Source organism: Stomoxys calcitrans, chromosome 1 (assembly GCF_963082655.1).
Source record: "Stomoxys calcitrans chromosome 1, idStoCalc2.1, whole genome shotgun sequence".
NCBI classification, from domain to species: Eukaryota; Metazoa; Arthropoda; class Insecta; order Diptera; family Muscidae; genus Stomoxys; species Stomoxys calcitrans.
This window is the reverse complement of record NC_081552.1, coordinates 253,505,869-253,523,661: the sequence shown is the minus strand read 5'-3', so window position 1 is coordinate 253,523,661 and position 17,793 is coordinate 253,505,869. Positions and strand designations below refer to the sequence as shown.

Sequence of the window (17,793 nt, the reverse complement as noted above, 5' to 3'; positions counted from 1 at the left end):
AGGTGGCAGATCCAGAACTTATTTTATATAATGATAAACAACAACAACACATGAAATGATTGAATAAAAAAATCCATATGCAAAACAAGACAGTGTTAAAGGAAATGGCAATAAAGAGAAAATAATATAAGACCAGTGAATGTTTGTTGCATTCTTCAAAAAAAAAAAATAAAAATATATATATATATATTCATATATGAAAACAAATTATACAAAAATAATATTTAGAAAAAATTAAAAAAAAAATTTTTTCAACAAGTGTTGAAGCAAGTGTTTTTCTATTGTTCACTAAAAACCCAACCTGAAAAACATCATTCATCCAAAATCTTACTTTATGGATTAATGCAGACAAATCAATGGATTACAAATGGATTACCAAAACGGATTAAAGTTTTCAGAAAATGGTGAGTCCTCGAGATTTAACAAAGTCAAAATGTTAAGAAATCTTTCAAAATGCACCAAAATCTAAATCTAAAGTTAAGCTGGCTTTTTAGGTAAGGATTTTAAATATGAAACTCAAAGTAGACTCATTAGTACACTAAGACATGGCATATCATGAAAAACATGCAGTTTCAATGTACACAGAATGGCTAAGAAACGAAAATATAAAAGACTTAAGACACATACTTGATGTAGTGTTAAGACAAAAGACTTAAGACACAAACTTTATATTATGAATGATTGCTTTGGGGATGGGGATTTTTTCGACTTTTAGATTTATGGCCAGTTGGCAAGACGAAATTACAAAACACAGAAATGAAAAGAGTTACGTAATGACTATGTTTAGGGGAATTAAATAACTAAAATGCTAAACATATCATCAATACACAGAAAAAAAATTTATCAATTAAAAAAATAATTGAAAATGAAAAAAATTAATTGAATCAATTATTTTTTTTAACTGAATCAGAATTTTTTTTATTACAATCTTGAATGAACTTTAAGACAATTTTCGGTTAAACAACATTAATTGATTCAATCATTTTTTAATAAAAATTTTAGTTTTTCTCAACTACGCGATTGAAATTATTGCCATGTTAATTTGAAAATTAATTGATTTTATCATTTTTTTAATTAAATCAGAAAGTTTTGCTAGCACTGTTATGATCGTTCGTTTTTGAAAAAGTCTAGCCGCTCGAAATTTTGATAAAAAAAACTCCCACACAAACAGTCTTTCGACTAACCTATTGAGGGACAGGTCCACTTAGGCCGAATCTTATATACCCTCCACCAAGGATCACATTTGTCGAGTTCTATGCACGGTATCTCTTCTTAGGCAAACAAAGAATATTGAATAAGAACTGTTATGCCATTCGAGCTATATCAAGTTATAGTCCGATTCGGACCATAAATGAATGCTGAACATTGTAGAAGTCATTGTGTAATATTTCTGTTCAATCGGATGAGAATTGCGCCCTCTAGAGGCTCAAGAAGTCAAGACCCAAGATCGGTTTATATGGCAGCTATAACAAAATAAAGACCGATTTGAACCATATTTATGGCAGTTGTTGGAAATGGTACCAAAACACCACGTGTAAAATTTCATTCAAATCGTATAAGAATTGCGCCCTCTAGTGGCTCAAGAAGTCAAGACCCAAGATCGGTTTATATGGCAGCTATACCAGATTATGAACCAATTTATATCATACTTAGCACAGTTGTTGGAAGTGATACCAAAACACCACGTGCCAAATTTCAGTCAAATCGGATGAGAATTGCGCCCTCTAGAGGCTCAAGAAGTCAAGACCCAAGATCGGTTGAGATGGCAGCTATATCAAAACATGGACCGATTTGGCCCATTTACAATCCCAACCGACCTACACTAATTAAAAGTATTTGTACAAAATTTCAAGCGGCTAGTTTTACTCCTTCCAAAGTTAGCGCGCTTTCGACTGACAGACGGACGGACTGTCCCTCTGTCCATCCGTCTGTCAGTCGAAAGCGCGCTAGATATGGCGGACATATCTAATTTTTGATTCGTTTTTCAAAAGTTTAACATATTTAATTTAATAAAAATAGTTAATAGTATCTCTGGGTGTACGAGCTTAATCAGGTTATCGCACCGATCTTTACCATACTTTCCCAGAATGTTCGGAATCATAACAAAACACTTCTGGCAAAATTTCAGTCAAATTGGATAACAATTTGACGTAGCGCAGAGGTTAGCATGTCCGCCCATGACAATGAACGCCTGGGTTCGTATCCTGGCGGGAACATTAGAAAACAGTTTCAGCGGTGGTTTTCCCCTTCTAATGCTGGCGACATTTGTCAGCTACTATGCCATGTAAAACTACTCTCCAAAGAGGAGTGGCACGCCGTTCGGACTCGGCTATAAAAAAGGCCCCTTATCATTGAGCTTGAATCGGATTGCACTCATTGTCATGTGAGAAGTTTGCCCCTGTTCCTTGGTGGAATGGTCATGGGCAAGATTTGCATTTGGATAATAATTGCGGCTTCTATGATCTCTAGAAGTCAAATCGAAGGACCATTTCATATGGGAGCCATGGTCGTAGCCAGTATATCATTTGGGGAGGGGCACCTTCAAACCGTAAAAATGATTGAAATTTCATCCTAGAAACATTTTTTTTTTAAAAATTTCAAACGGACTAGAGTTGCCACTGATTCAATTTTTTGCTGATAATGGGCTTCCCTTTCACTGTCAAATTTGTATAGTGTGGACTAGAGTTTTCACCAAATCAAATTTTTGCTGATAATAGGCTTCCTTTCTGCTGCCAAATTTGTATAGTGTGGCACAGAGCGACAAATACTCACAAAAGTTACTTGCATAAGTAAGGGCATAACCATTGCTGAAAATTATATCTAATTTTCCCGCCCCGGTAGCAGAATTGGTAGCGTGCTTGGATTACCAGTGCAGGGGTCGTGGGTTCGATTCCCGCCAGAAGCCTTGGTCTGTCGCCACTGTGGTATCGCAATGCACTTAAAATTGTCTAAGTGAGTCTGCAAAGGACTGCCACTCTTACAGAACCTAACCTTCCCGCTGGTACTCTAGCCCAAGCATTCAGCGGCATAGGAGAGAAATGCTTACTAATGCACTGCCTTAGCATAGTTAAGATCACAAGCAGATTATTTTATAGCAGTTTTTTTAGGATTAGGAGAAAGGCATTACCACACTGCTTATAAAATAGCACTACTACAGGATATTTAATAAGAAATTGCATTCAGTTGATTTAAAGAGGTATAAGGTTTTGCTGCATGTAACTTTTATTAGGCAGACTTAGTGAGGCATGATGATGTTCTCCTCACCAGAATTCGAACAATGCCATAGCAGTGCTAATGTTGTAAGATCTTAAACACTTTTTTTATGTACTGAACTGTGTTTTTATTTCTTTTTGAAGGGACATTCATTAACTTACTGCTTACTATTCTACACAGTTTCATCACTTATTTTATAAGGCTAAATGAATGTTTGAAGGAAGCTTCGATAGGACAGAAAATTAAGGTTGTTTTGTTTTATTACCCCTAAACCTATAAAGGGTGAGGCAAACAACCCTGCGATATGCTCCGCTCTCTCCAAGTTCATTGGGAGCATGGTTAATCACCATCTTGTGAGGTATTTAGAGTCTAATGGCCTTCTTAGCGACCAAACAGTATGGGTTCCCCAGAAATCGCTCTACGGGCGATCTCATGACACTTCTGTCGGAACGTTGGAGTCGCTCCATCCACCACCAGTTTGGTGAGAGTCAAGTTGTGGCTCTGGTTATCTCCCAGACATTTGATAGGGTCTGGCACGGTGCACTACTATCAAAGCTTGTCGCATTTGGTGTCGGTAATGGCTTCTTTCGATTTTATTTCGAGCTTTCTCAGAGATCGCACTATTCGAGTCGTTAGAGATGGATTTTCATCTAATGAGCATAAATTGACAGCAGGTGTACCCCAGGGCTCTGTTCTTACTCCTTCTCTTTTTCTTATTTACATCAACGATCTGTTGGGTCAGACATCGAATCCGATCTACTCAGTAATCTCTGTCATTCGTACTTATTATACCATAGGCCGAGTCTTCCAGAGATTGAGGACAAGAGGCGGGTTATGAATGATACACTCCGCCAGGATTTGCTGGCCATTTCTGAGTGGGATCGAATGTCGAATCGAGTAGATTTTAATGCACGTAAGACTCAGTGCTGCTTGTTGTCACACAAACGATTCGCTGACCCATTACGATCATCTTTGTCTATCAACGTTGTAAATGTTGAGCAATCAGAAGCTCTTGATGTTGTGGCCATGAAAATATTGGATTGCCCAAAAAGTAATTGCGGATTTTTTAAAAGAATTTTCGGCCTTATGAAAGTGTTGTCGATGTTAAGAAGATCCGACGGAGTGAAGTAATTCTTAGACCGTTTAAGGAAGCCTAAACACTTGAACACGTTTAGCCCAACGGACATCACTTTGTATTGGGTTGCCCAAAAAGTAATTGCGGATTTTTCATATAGTCGGCGTTGACAAATTTTTTCACAGCTTGCGATTCTTCTTGCATTCTTTCTTCTGTCAGTTATCAGCTGTGACTTTTAGCTTGCTTTAGAAAAAAAGTGTAAAAAAGTATATTTGATTAAAGTTCACTCTAAGTTTTATTAAAAATGTATTTACTTTCTTTTAAAAAATCCGCAATTACTTTTTGGGCAACAAAATACATTGTTTTTTGGTATGTTTTTTTTTTCATTTTTTTACTTTTCATTATAGTCTAGCAGTTTTGTTTTCAGTGTATATCTGCGTATGCTGATTCTAAAATACAAAATAAAAACAAATGCCATTTAAACCACACAAATTGTGATAGATATGGTTATTGTGGGGAATTGGCAATTGCCTTCGCCAAACATATTCGTCATACTACATTACATAATAAATATTCAACTTTTCTCATCTTAACCATAGCCAAAGCTAAACAACAACAAAAGACTTAAGACACAAACATGGCAAAGAAAAAAATTCGTAAAAATGTACAAATTCCTGCTTAATGGCTTTTGAAAAAGTCTCCCAATAGCACGAAAAAATTATAATAAACCAGCTCAAGAGAAATAAAAATGAGGTAATAATGACCCAGGTCATGTGATGTGATTTTGAAAGTCTAAAGGCATCACACACTGAATCCAGCAGCCTAAGGCATAAGCTTTCAACTTTCAGTACCATCAGTTCACCATGCTATTTTAAGAACTTTCCAAATACAAAGGTCCACAGAAGAATAATGACTTAGCATACAAGAGCCCAAGGCTAGCCAATAATGTAAGGGGTAATCAAAATTTCAGCTACAGAACCGAATTTAAGCCTAGAACCATTTTTATGCCAAAAGAAAACCACAAGGAGGTAGACATTTTTGAATTCCCAGCTAAAAAAAATCCCAAACAATTACATAAGACCAACTAAAAGCCAGAAAATAATAAAAATTAAAAAAAAGCAAAGCTAAAAAGCACAAAGAATGATTAATTAGTTTTTGTGTGTTTATTCGGAACAATACAATTTCATAAGCCTCTCACCCCTCGCCGCTGCCTTAACCTCAACCAGCTTCTTCGGAGTAGTCGAATAGTCTAAAAATACAAATTTAAAGTAACTCAATAATAGGATTTTTAATTTTTTTATTTTTTTGCCTTTACAATCCCCTGGTTGTTGTTAAATGTTGCGAAGGGAATTTTTCCACTCATTTAATTTCGAATGGAATCATCAGCTACAACTGCAAACAATATTATCTTCATAGTCATTATTACCATCAGCATTGATATCGTCGTTGTCGTTGTCGTCGTCGATGTAGTCAGCAGCACTACCAGCACGAATCAGCAACAGGCCCAAGCCATGTGAGAGCACCTCTCTAAATCCTAAACATTTGTTTATAATAAATTGTGTTTTGTTTTTTTTTTTGTTTTTTTGCTTAAATTGAGTATAGAAGAATTAGAAAACAGGTTTTGTGCAAATTACGTTTGGTTGAGCAAAAAAAAACACACACACACACACAGACAACTGGCCAAAACAAAAACAATCCACAGCTACAACAAAAACAAGTCATATTCACATATTTATAACGTAAAGCTAAAACAACTTTTCGAAAACCTTGACTTTGACTTTAGATGACTTTTTTCGAATAATGTCAGGTTTATACATATTTTTAATGAATTAAAAACGTCAACAACAACCATGATAATGATAATAATAAAGCAAAATATAAACAAACCATGGATATACTGTCAACCACTGCCTCCGGAGAAGGGGGAGATTATGATGAAACAAAATCGTAAATGCAATCTTCTAAGGGACACTCAGAGAAATTTTATTAGTAAAACCAGCAAACATGTTTGCTGTAATAGCAGAAAGTTTGCTGTTTTTTGCTAAAACGGCAAACATTTTATGCTGAGTTCAAACGGGGAAAAAACTCAAAAATGTCATGAATTAAAAAAAAAAACATATATATGGGAGCTATATCTAAATCTGAAGCGATTTTCAGCAATCTTCTCAGATATTGTGGAAGTCGTCTAAGGAAAGCGTTGTACAAAGTTTTGGGAAGATTAGTCAATAAATGCGCTTGCAATAGCTCTAGGAGTGAAAATCGGACGATATATATGTATGAGAGCTATATCTAAATCTGAACCGATTTTTATGAAAATCACCAGTAATGTCGAGAGTTAAAAAGAAATCCTTCCTGCCAAATTTCGAGAGAAACGGTTAACAAATGTCATTTTTATTGTATTATTACTGCAAATAGGACGAACATATATATGGGAGCTATATCGAAATCTGAGCCGATTTTGAGCAAATTTCTCATATATTGTGGTAGTCGTCGAGGAAAGCGTTGTACAAAGTTTTGGGAAGATTGGTCAATAAATGCGCTTGCAATGGCTCTAGGAGTGAAAATCGGGCTATGTATATATAGGAGAGCTTTATCTAAATCTGAACCGATTTCTATGAAATTCACCAATAATGTCGAGAGCCATAAGAAAATCCTTCCTGCCAAATTTCGAGAGAATCGGTTAACAAATGTCCTTTTTATTGCATTATTACTGCAAATCGGACGAACATATATATGGGAGCTATATCGAAATCTGAGCCGATTTTGAGCAAATTTCTCATATATTGTGGTAGTCGTCGAGGAAAGCGTTGTACAAAGTTTTGGGAAGATTGGTCAATAAATGCGCTTGCAATGGCTCTAGGAGTGAAAATCGGGCTATATATATACACGAGAGCTATATCTTAATCTCAACCGATTTCTATAGAAATCACCAATAATGTCGAGAGTCATAAGAAAGTCCTTTCTGCCAAATTTCGAGAGAATCGGTAAACAAATGACCATTTTATTGCATTATTACTGCAAATCGGACAAACATATATATGGGAGCTATATCTAAATCTGAACCGATTTTTTCCAATTTCAATAAACTTGAAGGCTTGTTGTTAACAAGCATAAATATAATAGTATTAGACCACCGTAGCGCAGAGGTTAGCATGTCCGCCTATTACGCTGAACGCCTGGGTTCGAATCCTGGCGAGACCATTGGAAAAATGTTTAGGGGTGGTTTTCCCCTCCTAATGCTGGCAACATTTGTGAAGTACTATGCCATGTAAAAACTTCTCTCCAAAGAAGTGTCGCACTGCGGCACGCCGTTCGGACTAGGCTATAACAAGGAGGCCCCTTGGTATTGAGCTTAAACTTGAATCGGACTGCACTCATTGATAGGTGAGAAGTTTGCCCCTGTTCCTCAGTGGAATGTTAATGGGCAAAATTTGCAAAAAGGTTAAACTAACCTAAAAATTTCATTCATTCAAAACTTTGTGTATTACATCTTTTTATAACCACCACCGAAGGATGGGGGTATATTCATTTTGTCATTCCGTTTTGCAACACAAAGAAATATCCATTTCCGATCCTATAAAGTATATATATTCTTGATCAGCGTAAAAATCTAAGACGATCTAGCCATGTCCGTCCGTCTGCCCTTCTGTCTGTTGGAATCACGCTACAGTCTTTAAAAATAGAGATATGAGATATGAGAGAGCTGAAACTTTGCACAGATTCTTTTTTTGTCCATAAGCAGGCTAAGTTCGAAGATGGGCTATATCGGACTATATCTTTACATAGCCCCCATATAGACCGATCCGCCGATTTAGGGTCTTAGGCTCATAAAAGCCACATTTATTAGCCGATTTTGATGAAATTTGGGTCAGAGAGTTGTGTTAGACTCTCGAGAACCTTCTTTAATTTGGCCCTGTTCGGTCCAGATTTGGATATAGCCCCCATATAGACCGATCCGCCGATTTAGGGTCTTAGGCTCATAAAAGCCATATTTATTAGCCGATTTTACTAAACTTTGGGATGGTGCGTTGTGTTAGGCCCCTTAACATTCTTCTTCAATTTGGCCCAGATCGGACCAGATTTGGATATAGCTGTCATATAGCCCAATCCGCCGATTTAGGGTCTTAGACCCATAAAAGCCACATTTATTGTCCGATTTTGCTGAAATTTGGGACAGTAAGTTGTGATAAACCCTTTGACATGCTTCTTCATTTTGGCCAAGATCGGTCTAGATTTGCATATAGCTGCCATATAGACCGATCCGCCGTTTTAGGGTCTTAGGCCCATAAAAGCCACATTTATTGTCAGATTTTGCTGAAATATGGGACAGTGAGTTGTGTTAGACCCCTCGACATCCATCTTCTATTTAGTTCAGATCGGTTCATAGTTGGATATAGCTGCCATATAGACCGATCCGCCGATTTAGGATCTTATTCCCATAAAAGCCACATTTATTATCCGATTTTGCTGAAATTTGGGACAGTGTATTAGATTTAGCCCCTCGATATACTTCTGCAATATGGCATAGATCGGTCCAGATTTGAATATAGCTGCCATATGGACCGATCTCTCGATTTAAGGTTTTGGGCCCATTAAAGGCGCAATTATTGTCCAATGACGCCGAAATTTGGAACAGTGAGTTAAGTTAAGACCCTCGACTTTCTTCTGCAATTTTGTCCAGAACGGTCCAGATTAGAATATAGCTGCCATATAGACCGATCCGCCGATTTAGGATCCTAGGCCCATAAAAGCCACATTTATTATCCGATTTTGCTGAGATTTGGTACAGTTAGTTGTGTTAGGTCCTTCGACATTCTTCTTCTATGTGGCTCAGATCGGTCCAGATTTGGATATAGCTTCCGTATAGACCGATCTCTCGATTTAAGGTTTTGGGCTCATAAAAGGCGCATTTATTGTCACATCTCAAGTTTCAGACTAAATCGAATAAAACAACAAGGCTTATAGGGGTTCAAGTAGTTTAATATTAGAAACGGTAAATACAGAGACAACATTCATGGACCCAAATGCATAGTTTTTGGTGTGGGTGTTAGAAAGTATCAGTGTACAAAATGACCACCAGATACTAAAAGCCTACCAGATACAAAATGACTATCAAATGATATATACGTAACGTCCCTTTGGTCAAGTTATGCATTCAACATTGTGATTAGATATGCAATCAAAAGTTTAAATGTCAAGATACAAAGCATAGAAGAATTTTTAGTTTTGCGAATACTATAAACTATAGACCATGGAAGTACATACTATGTTAGTGATATTTTAGGATGAAAGACTCATCATCAGCTTATGATTCCTTTAACAAATAGCCAACTTCCATAGGTTTCTGAGCCCATTTTCCCCAACCCAACCCCCATTCTATGAGAAACGATATGAAAAACAATTAAAATCATCAAAAAATATTTCAAATTATTTTCACTTTGCCTTTAAAAGCAGATATGCTCTTCGTTTATTGGCTCACCATAGTATCATATAAAAAGGTATTCCTATTACTTCTTTTTAACCAGCATGATATCCACAATACCCCCTTTCAGGCAACCTATACACATATTATAGAACATTTAGCCGATCAACTGACAAAACGACCAACACAACAACAACGAGTTACTTGAAACAACAGAAAACGAAAAGAAAATCATAACAACAAACCAAGTTCGTTCATTCACTTTTCATGTGGAGTGCAACAACCTCTCAGCCGTAGAAAAACACTGCCACCAAGTCTTTGAACTGAAATAATCGAGGCAGCAGCAGCAATAGTGTGTTTAGAAAGAAAAGTCGAACCCTTTCGAAGCATGATTCTGTTGGCTGTTTATTACCAATACTTGTAGCACAACCATTCGACGCAGCTTCAGCAGCATCATCATTGTAACCATCATAGTCATCTGCTGCTCCACCACTATCCTCCAGCTCAGGTACAGTGTTTGTTCTTGGCTCTTTCGTTTTCATTTTCATTTGAAAAATACATTTTTCCATACAAATAAACAACAGCCAAGATTAGAGCTGCTCTCACACACGAGACTTGTCCAGGTCGTGGTTGTGGCTGTGTTGGTTCTTGCCATGGCAAAGCCATTAACCGGCAAAGGCCATAAACCTTAAGCTGCCTAATGCTGTTGCATTTGCTGCTTGCACTGTTAAAAGTGACATGAAAGCAGCAGCATAAACCGCACGCAAGGAGAGCATTCAAGCGTAACAGCAGCCCACTAGGCTCAAGACCAAAACAAAAAGGAAGCAAGGAGACCTGACCGTCTTTGGCAGCACGTTAACAAAAAGTGAATCTTACCAGCCGGTTGAAGAGGGAACAAACACGTGTACGCTTGCCTGTTGTTTTCTTTTTTTCTGTATTGTTGTACTTCAGGCCCGGCTTATTAGCTTTCCAACACTCCCCCCTCCCCCAGTGTGACTCCGGTTGCCTTCTAAGGTCTTGTGTGTTTGTGGCTCGCTGGCCTGACAGCCAGGCCTTAGGGAAACCAGTTCATCTCTTTCCATGCATTTCAGCTTGCATCACATATAGCCTCTGCTGCTCTGTTCTCTGTTGTCTCTGGCTCAAAGCCCGGGCAGGCACAATGGTCTAAGTAGGAATCTTGACAGAATCATTTGGCGTGAAAAGGTTATTCAACCAAGAAAGCACATTCATGGCATAGCGAAGCCCAAGCAGCAGCCAGTCCGCCTGCCAATGGCCATTATTATCTTTATCTTTGCCACATATGGGCAACATTATGATGTTTTCCTTTTCCCATTCGTTCTTGAAGATCTCAATTTCGATGAGTTGAAGTTTACAATGATCATTAGCAGTTGGCTGCCGATAATGATCATGTTAGTTACCTTGCTCGCATTCCCTCAACGAACCCATAATCACTCTTACTCTTGTGCAACGAACAAGTGGGCAGGTTTGGTTACCAAGCACCCGATACACTCGCAATGCAAAGAAGCAGAAAGGTCAATGGCATTGCCTTTGGTTTGGTTCTGATGATGATCATCCCCAAAATTGGTATATGCTGTCGACAAAGAAAGCAACAAATGTTTTGTGTTCTGTTGTTTTGTTTTTACTTTTGTTGATAATGTTTCCCACCATTGCCTTTGCAGAAGACGATGAGACAAAGAAAAACAAAAGACTTGAGCAACAAACCTGATCTCTTAATTGCTTTAAGGTGGCCTATAGTGTAGTGGTGGTGACAAACGAGAGCGATCAACCAAATGAGGGGGAAACTAAAAGAAATTTTACCGCTACTTAGGGCAAAATGAAGAGTCAAATTCTTTGCACTGGCTTTTGTTTGTTAAATGATTGTCTCTCGGTATATCAAATTTCTGTTGAGATTTTGATTCACACTTCCCACATCATACAATCGGTAAATTTCCCAGCTTGCTGTGAATTATGCAAGTCAACATAGAAAAACAAAACTTAAAGGTCAATAAACCCTGCCTCTCCCAAAGTTTAAATATTTATGTAATGGCGAATTGTCCATTACCTTTTCCCACTAATGTTTCAGTTTTTTATGTGAGGCTTTTGACACCACCATACACCAATTATGTCACACGCAATAAAATGAACGACACATTCATGCTCGAGTGATAAGGGCTAGACAAATACGTATAAATAGAATGATGGTACAAAACACATACAATTCATTTCGATTTACATTATACTGGCAAAAAAAAATATAACAAGTGCATTTCCGCAATGTTCGAAGTCAAAAGCGTGTTGAATTTCTTTGCTTCACTGCCAAGCCATTGAAAAAAATGTGGAGAAGAAAAAAAAAGGCGCTCAATCAGAACAATAAAAAAAAGACACCCAACGAAACACCAGCGCCAACACCAAGCAACAAAGGCGACTGCAATGACAATGACGACGACGACGACGACAATACATTGTGACTCTGATGATGGTCAATGTCGCTCACATAAAATGTTAACAGTTACACCAACACAAACACACACACACATCTACCGAGCGATGGCATTAAAGCCCGATTGCAAGACCACTCTCTTAAGCATAACCCGAAGAACAGAAAATTTTACTCTTTAATGAAAAGAGCAATCCAAGCAAGCATGCTAAACAATTTGAGTACACCATCATCAGTGTTGTCGCAACCTTAATATGTTTTATCCACATTCCTTTCAGGTGGTTAAAATTTCGCCTTCTAACTTTTATCGAAATCAAAAAATCAAAATAACGACTCGTATTTGATATTCTTGAAAGACGAATTTTGAGGTCTTTATAGGCTTGTTATAGGTATAACTGTGCACAATTTGTCCATGAACATTCCATTAAGGAACAGCGGGATACTTCTCTCACAACAATGAGTGCTGTAATTTATTTATTTTATTTCATTTTACTGTACTATATTTTATTTCATTTCAATTTTTTTATACAACACTCCCTTTTTGCTTATAAAAGTTTGTAGAAACGACAACCCTGTCTTACTTGTATGCATATGGTCCAAAAGAGCTAACAAATCAAATAAGCCAACCTACCATCTCCTTGCCATTTAAGTTAGACGCAATGTCTGCAGTAGAACTTACCAACAAACGAATGAACGAGCACCAGGCAGCAATATGAGTTGCTCAGAAGGCCTGCAATGGTGTGTGAGAAGGTGAGGCAAACGGGTTTTTGATTTCTTTCTATAAAGCAACAACAACGTCTTCATCCACATCGTCATTATCACCATCGTCGTTGTTAGTTTCAGTTCAATGACCGACCTACTCAAGCGCGTTACAAAATTTCAGGCTCAATGGCTCCGAAGTGGTAGTAAAATTCAAAGAGTCCAAATAAACCATAAAGCAAGAGTAAAAATACAGAGAGACAGAGAGCAACAATGCAACACAGGGTGACCATGGTTGTATATATTTCCCAACAATAACATAAAACGGCATGTGAATGAGCATACGAGTGGGTGAGTGTGTGAATGTGGGTGTGTGTATGAAAAATCAAAGCGAATGTCAAGGCACTAGTCACCATGAACTCTTAACAAGGTTCTTTCTCTTTGAATAAAATACGCACATTCACACACACACACTTATTCACCCGTCAATAAGCTCCTCGTTTATAGGGGGCATTGGCGAAGTACAAGCACACTCACTCGTGGGGGTTTCTGCTGTTGACTGTTGTGTGGTTCTGCATATGTAATGAGAGAGTTCTGTTGCTGCTGCTGCTGCTGCAGTCGCCCCTGTTATTGCTGTTTATACGAATTATGTTGTGAATGGTTAACGGTATTCTTTGCCATACATTATGGAAAGTTCAACAAACACTAGCCAATAAAACAGTAAGAATAACAACAAGACTACACACATTCATTCTTTAGGCAAATCACATATCAATGACACATTGTCAACAAAAACAACTGCAACTCCAAAGGCAAGGCTTTAGACAGACTACTGCTGCTGATGCAGCTACTGTTCCATAGGCGTAAGGTTAAACATGTTTTAATTGTGGTTAACATTTTCCTTACGCCTGAAACTGAGGTGTATTTTAACCTGGCGGATTCGCTGACTATTCGCTTCGCTAGACTGGTTGATTCTCTGCTAAGGTTTTGTTTATCTTTGCAGCGTGTTTAAGGCTAATGACCTGAAATCATAATGCAATGAATGAATGGAAAACATGAAACAATGTGTTTTTTAATGATTTATATATTAACACATGGTGATGGGGGGGGGGGAAGAGAAATTAACTTTAGTTAAGCCATCTATAACGATATATGTATGTAGGTACATTGGGATGTTTGATACTAAGGGAATTTCTTATTTGAAAAAGGGAAATACCAAAAGAAAAATCGACTATGAGAAAAATTTTTGCGATTACGCTGTTAAAAACAAATTAAACTGTTAAAAATATCATCAGCGGTGACAAAATTAAAAAAAACATATAAATAAGTATTTGTAAAAGGAGGAGGCCACCGTGGTGCAGAGGTTGTCTTGTCCGCCGATAATGCTAAACGGCCGGTCCCTTATCATTGAACTTAAATTTGAATCAGACAGCACTCATGGGCTCTAATGAAATGTTCGTGGGATAATTTGTCAGTTGGACCACATTTCATGCATAATTTGAGAACAGATTACTGTTGCTACATATTTGACCACGTCAAGATTGATATTGACAACGCCGTGGTGGATTTTTTATATGGGTGTATAATTATACTGAATTGCGATTGGGCAATAACTGTGGATCTTAGGGACTCTTGAGTTTTGTGGGACAGAAGTGTACATCACATGGAAAATTTCAGAGAAATAGGATAAAAATTCAGACTTCTAGGAGCTCAAAGAGGATATCTTCATATAGGAGATATATCCAAACTTGAACCGATATAGCCCATTTCCAATCATCCATCAAATTACAGTGGGTTACTGATCCATATTTCAAGGGTATATAAAAGGAATGGAACATAATTAGTATAGACCCTTTACAAATTGGTGGGTATATAAAAAAGCCAGTAAGGCAAGGCAAAAGTCGGGCAAAGCTGACTATATAATACCCTACACCACCGAGTATACGTAATACTTTTAATGGATAGCACTTATATCTAAATTTAGTCAGACTTTAATTTTACATACCTATTGACAAATAAAGGGTGATTTTTTTGAGGTTAGGATTTTCATGCATTAGTATTTGACAGATCACGTGGGATTTCAGACATGGTGTCAAAGAGAAAGATGCTCAGTATGCTTTGACATTTCATCATGAATAGACTTACTAACGAGCAACGCTTGCAAATCATTGAATTTTATTACCAAAATCAGTGTTCGGTTCGAAATGTGTTCAAATTTTGACAAATTTTGTTCAGCGATGAGGCTCATTTCTGGTTGAATGGCTACGTAAATAAGCAAAATTGCCGCATTTGGAGTGAAGAGCAACCAGAAGCCGTTCAAGAACTGCCCATGCATCCCGAAAAATGCACTGTTTGGTGTGGTTTGTACGCTGGTGGAATCATTGGACCGTATTTTTCAAAGATGCTGTTGGACGCAACGTTACGGTGAATGAACACATTTCGAACCGAACACTGATTTTGGTAATAAAATTCAATGATTTGCAAGCGTTGCTCGTTAGTAAGTCTATTCATGATGAAATGTCAAAGCATACTGAGCATCTTTCTCTTTGACACCATGTCTGAAATCCCACGTGATCTGTCAAATACTAATGCATAAAAATCCTAACCTCAAAAAAATCACCCTTTAGAATATCACCTTATACGATTTTCTTACGATGATACGAAAATTGTGGCTTCTACAGCCTTAAAAGTCGAAACGCATAAAAGATATATATGGGAGTTTTATCGAAATCGATTTTGATGAAATTTTTCACACGTATTGGGATGCCAAATTAACCATCTCATGACAAATTTTGTGGAGATCGGACCGAAATTATGGCTTCTACAGCCTTAAAAGGCCATATCGGATGAAAAATATGTATGGGAGCTATATCTAAATCTGAACCGATTGTTCATGAAATTTTGCACACATATTGAGCCGTTACAAAAAGCACTTCGTGCCAAATTTTATAAAGATCTGACCAAAATTGTGCCTTCTACAGCCTTAATAGGTCAAATCGAACAAAAGTTATATATAGGAGCTATATCTAAATCTGAACCGATTTAGATGAAATTATGCGCACATATTGGGACGACACACGACATGTCCGATGGGGACCATAAATGAATGCTGAACCTTGTAGAAGTCATTGTGTAATATTTTAGTCCATTCGAATAAAAATTGCGCCTTGTAGGGGCTCAAGAAGCAAAATCGGGAGATAGGTTTATATGGCAGCTGTATCAAGTTATTGATCGATTCAGACCATATTAAATACGTATATTGATGGTCATGAGAGAAGTCGTTATACAAAATCAGGAAAATCGGATAAGAATTGCGCCCTCTAGAGGCTCAAAAAGTCAAGACCCAAGATCGGTTTATACGGCAGCTATATCAGGTTATGAACCGATATGAACCATACTCAGCACAGTTATCAGCAAATCAAAACAAAATACTTCGTGCAAAGAGATGGGTTTATATGACAGCTATACCAGATTATGAACCGAATTGAATTGGGGTCTGAGACGAATATTTCGAGGAGTTACAAACAGAATGACGAAATTAGTTGGAGGGTAGGAGGGTATAAGAAACTTTTTACTATTAAAAAAAAAAAAAAACTGTGCTCTAGTCGTTGTCAGAATGTGAACGGCTGTGGACATTTCATTCACAAAAACTGTTGTTGGTTTATAAACCTTTCTGGTTGATCTGATAACATCTGTATGTTGATTCAGTTTTATGAACGAATGTGGTCGTTTTGATAATGCCGTGCCTAATTTTTTCTATGGATATACGGCCCGTTTTAGTTCATTTAAAATCTCTAGGGACCTATATCGATTAATAGTTTTTGTGCAAAACCTGTAATGGATTGCCCCATTTAGAAGATAGAGTTCCTTTGTTAGTATGAACCCCACACTATGGTGGAGGGCATAATACTTAGATAATATAAACTTAACTTTTAATACATCCTTCCTCCTCATATTACCCTTTACTTACTTCAAATTTATTATTAAATAATATAACATAACTAACACCCTGCACTTCACATTCTATCAATGATAATATTACGGGCTGGAGCCCATCGACATACAATCCCCTCTGGTTGCCACTTCAGTTGAACAGCTCCTGCTGCTGCACTTGTAAAAAGGTTGACGACCCAAAGATTCAAGTCAAACTTTCTGCAGAGTTGCGAAATGTCTAAGCAAAACTTTTGCCTTTCTCTGTCTGGACGAGAAATAAAAAAAAAAATCACACACAAACACTAGACGTTTACGGCAAAAAAAAACAGCAACAACAACAATAACAAGTCAGAAGGAGGCAGACAGAGAATCAAATGACATTCTGCACAACAACGGCACAACGAACGAGCACTAAACGATATTGAAATTCTAACAACTCCAAACACAGACGAATGCATACGAAGTTGGGAGAAGGAGCCAAACATTGACTCGTACTACATGTGTGTATGAATGTTGCTTGGGGGGATATGTTATATGGCAACTCTTTTGAGGCTGTGTGTGAGTTAAGTAACATGCTTTGCAGACTCCTTTTCCTTGTTCGCTCGTTTTGCACATTCGTGCGTTCTGCAGACACAGACATCAATGCCAACACACAAACAACAGTTATAATGAAAGACCAACACTACCGCCATCACCCTCAAACAGAAGAGCGAAGCAGCAACGACAGTTATGTTGAAAGTTCTAACATGAGAACATTTAGTCCTATCCCGGGCTGCTGACGTGTAGGGCAGGTCATGCCTAACCATAATAATAATAATAAAAAAAAATAGCAGCAGTATATATCTCGAAAAATGCACACAACAGCAACAAAAACAACATGAAAAAGACTGATTTTTTGTAATACCCAAAATCATCATTCAATTCAAAACGAAAAACAAAAGAAACAAATCTCATGCTCATATAGATCTAAGTAATCAAAACGAAATAGAAAAAAAGTTACGGAAAAATCGCAAA

The 17,793-nt window shown here is 37.4% G+C and overlaps 1 protein-coding gene across 1 annotated transcript in view; it reads left to right on the top strand.

Moving 5' to 3' along the window:
- The first annotated feature begins 256 nt into the window (after window positions 1-256).
- LOC106084662 (uncharacterized) overlaps window positions 257-17,793 on the top strand; it is a 49,977-nt gene continuing 32,440 nt past the window's right edge. Inside the window, exon 1 of the mRNA XM_013248525.2 lies at window positions 257-404. The gene's annotated coding sequence lies outside the window, so the exon portion shown is untranslated. The remainder of the gene's footprint in view (window positions 405-17,793) is intronic.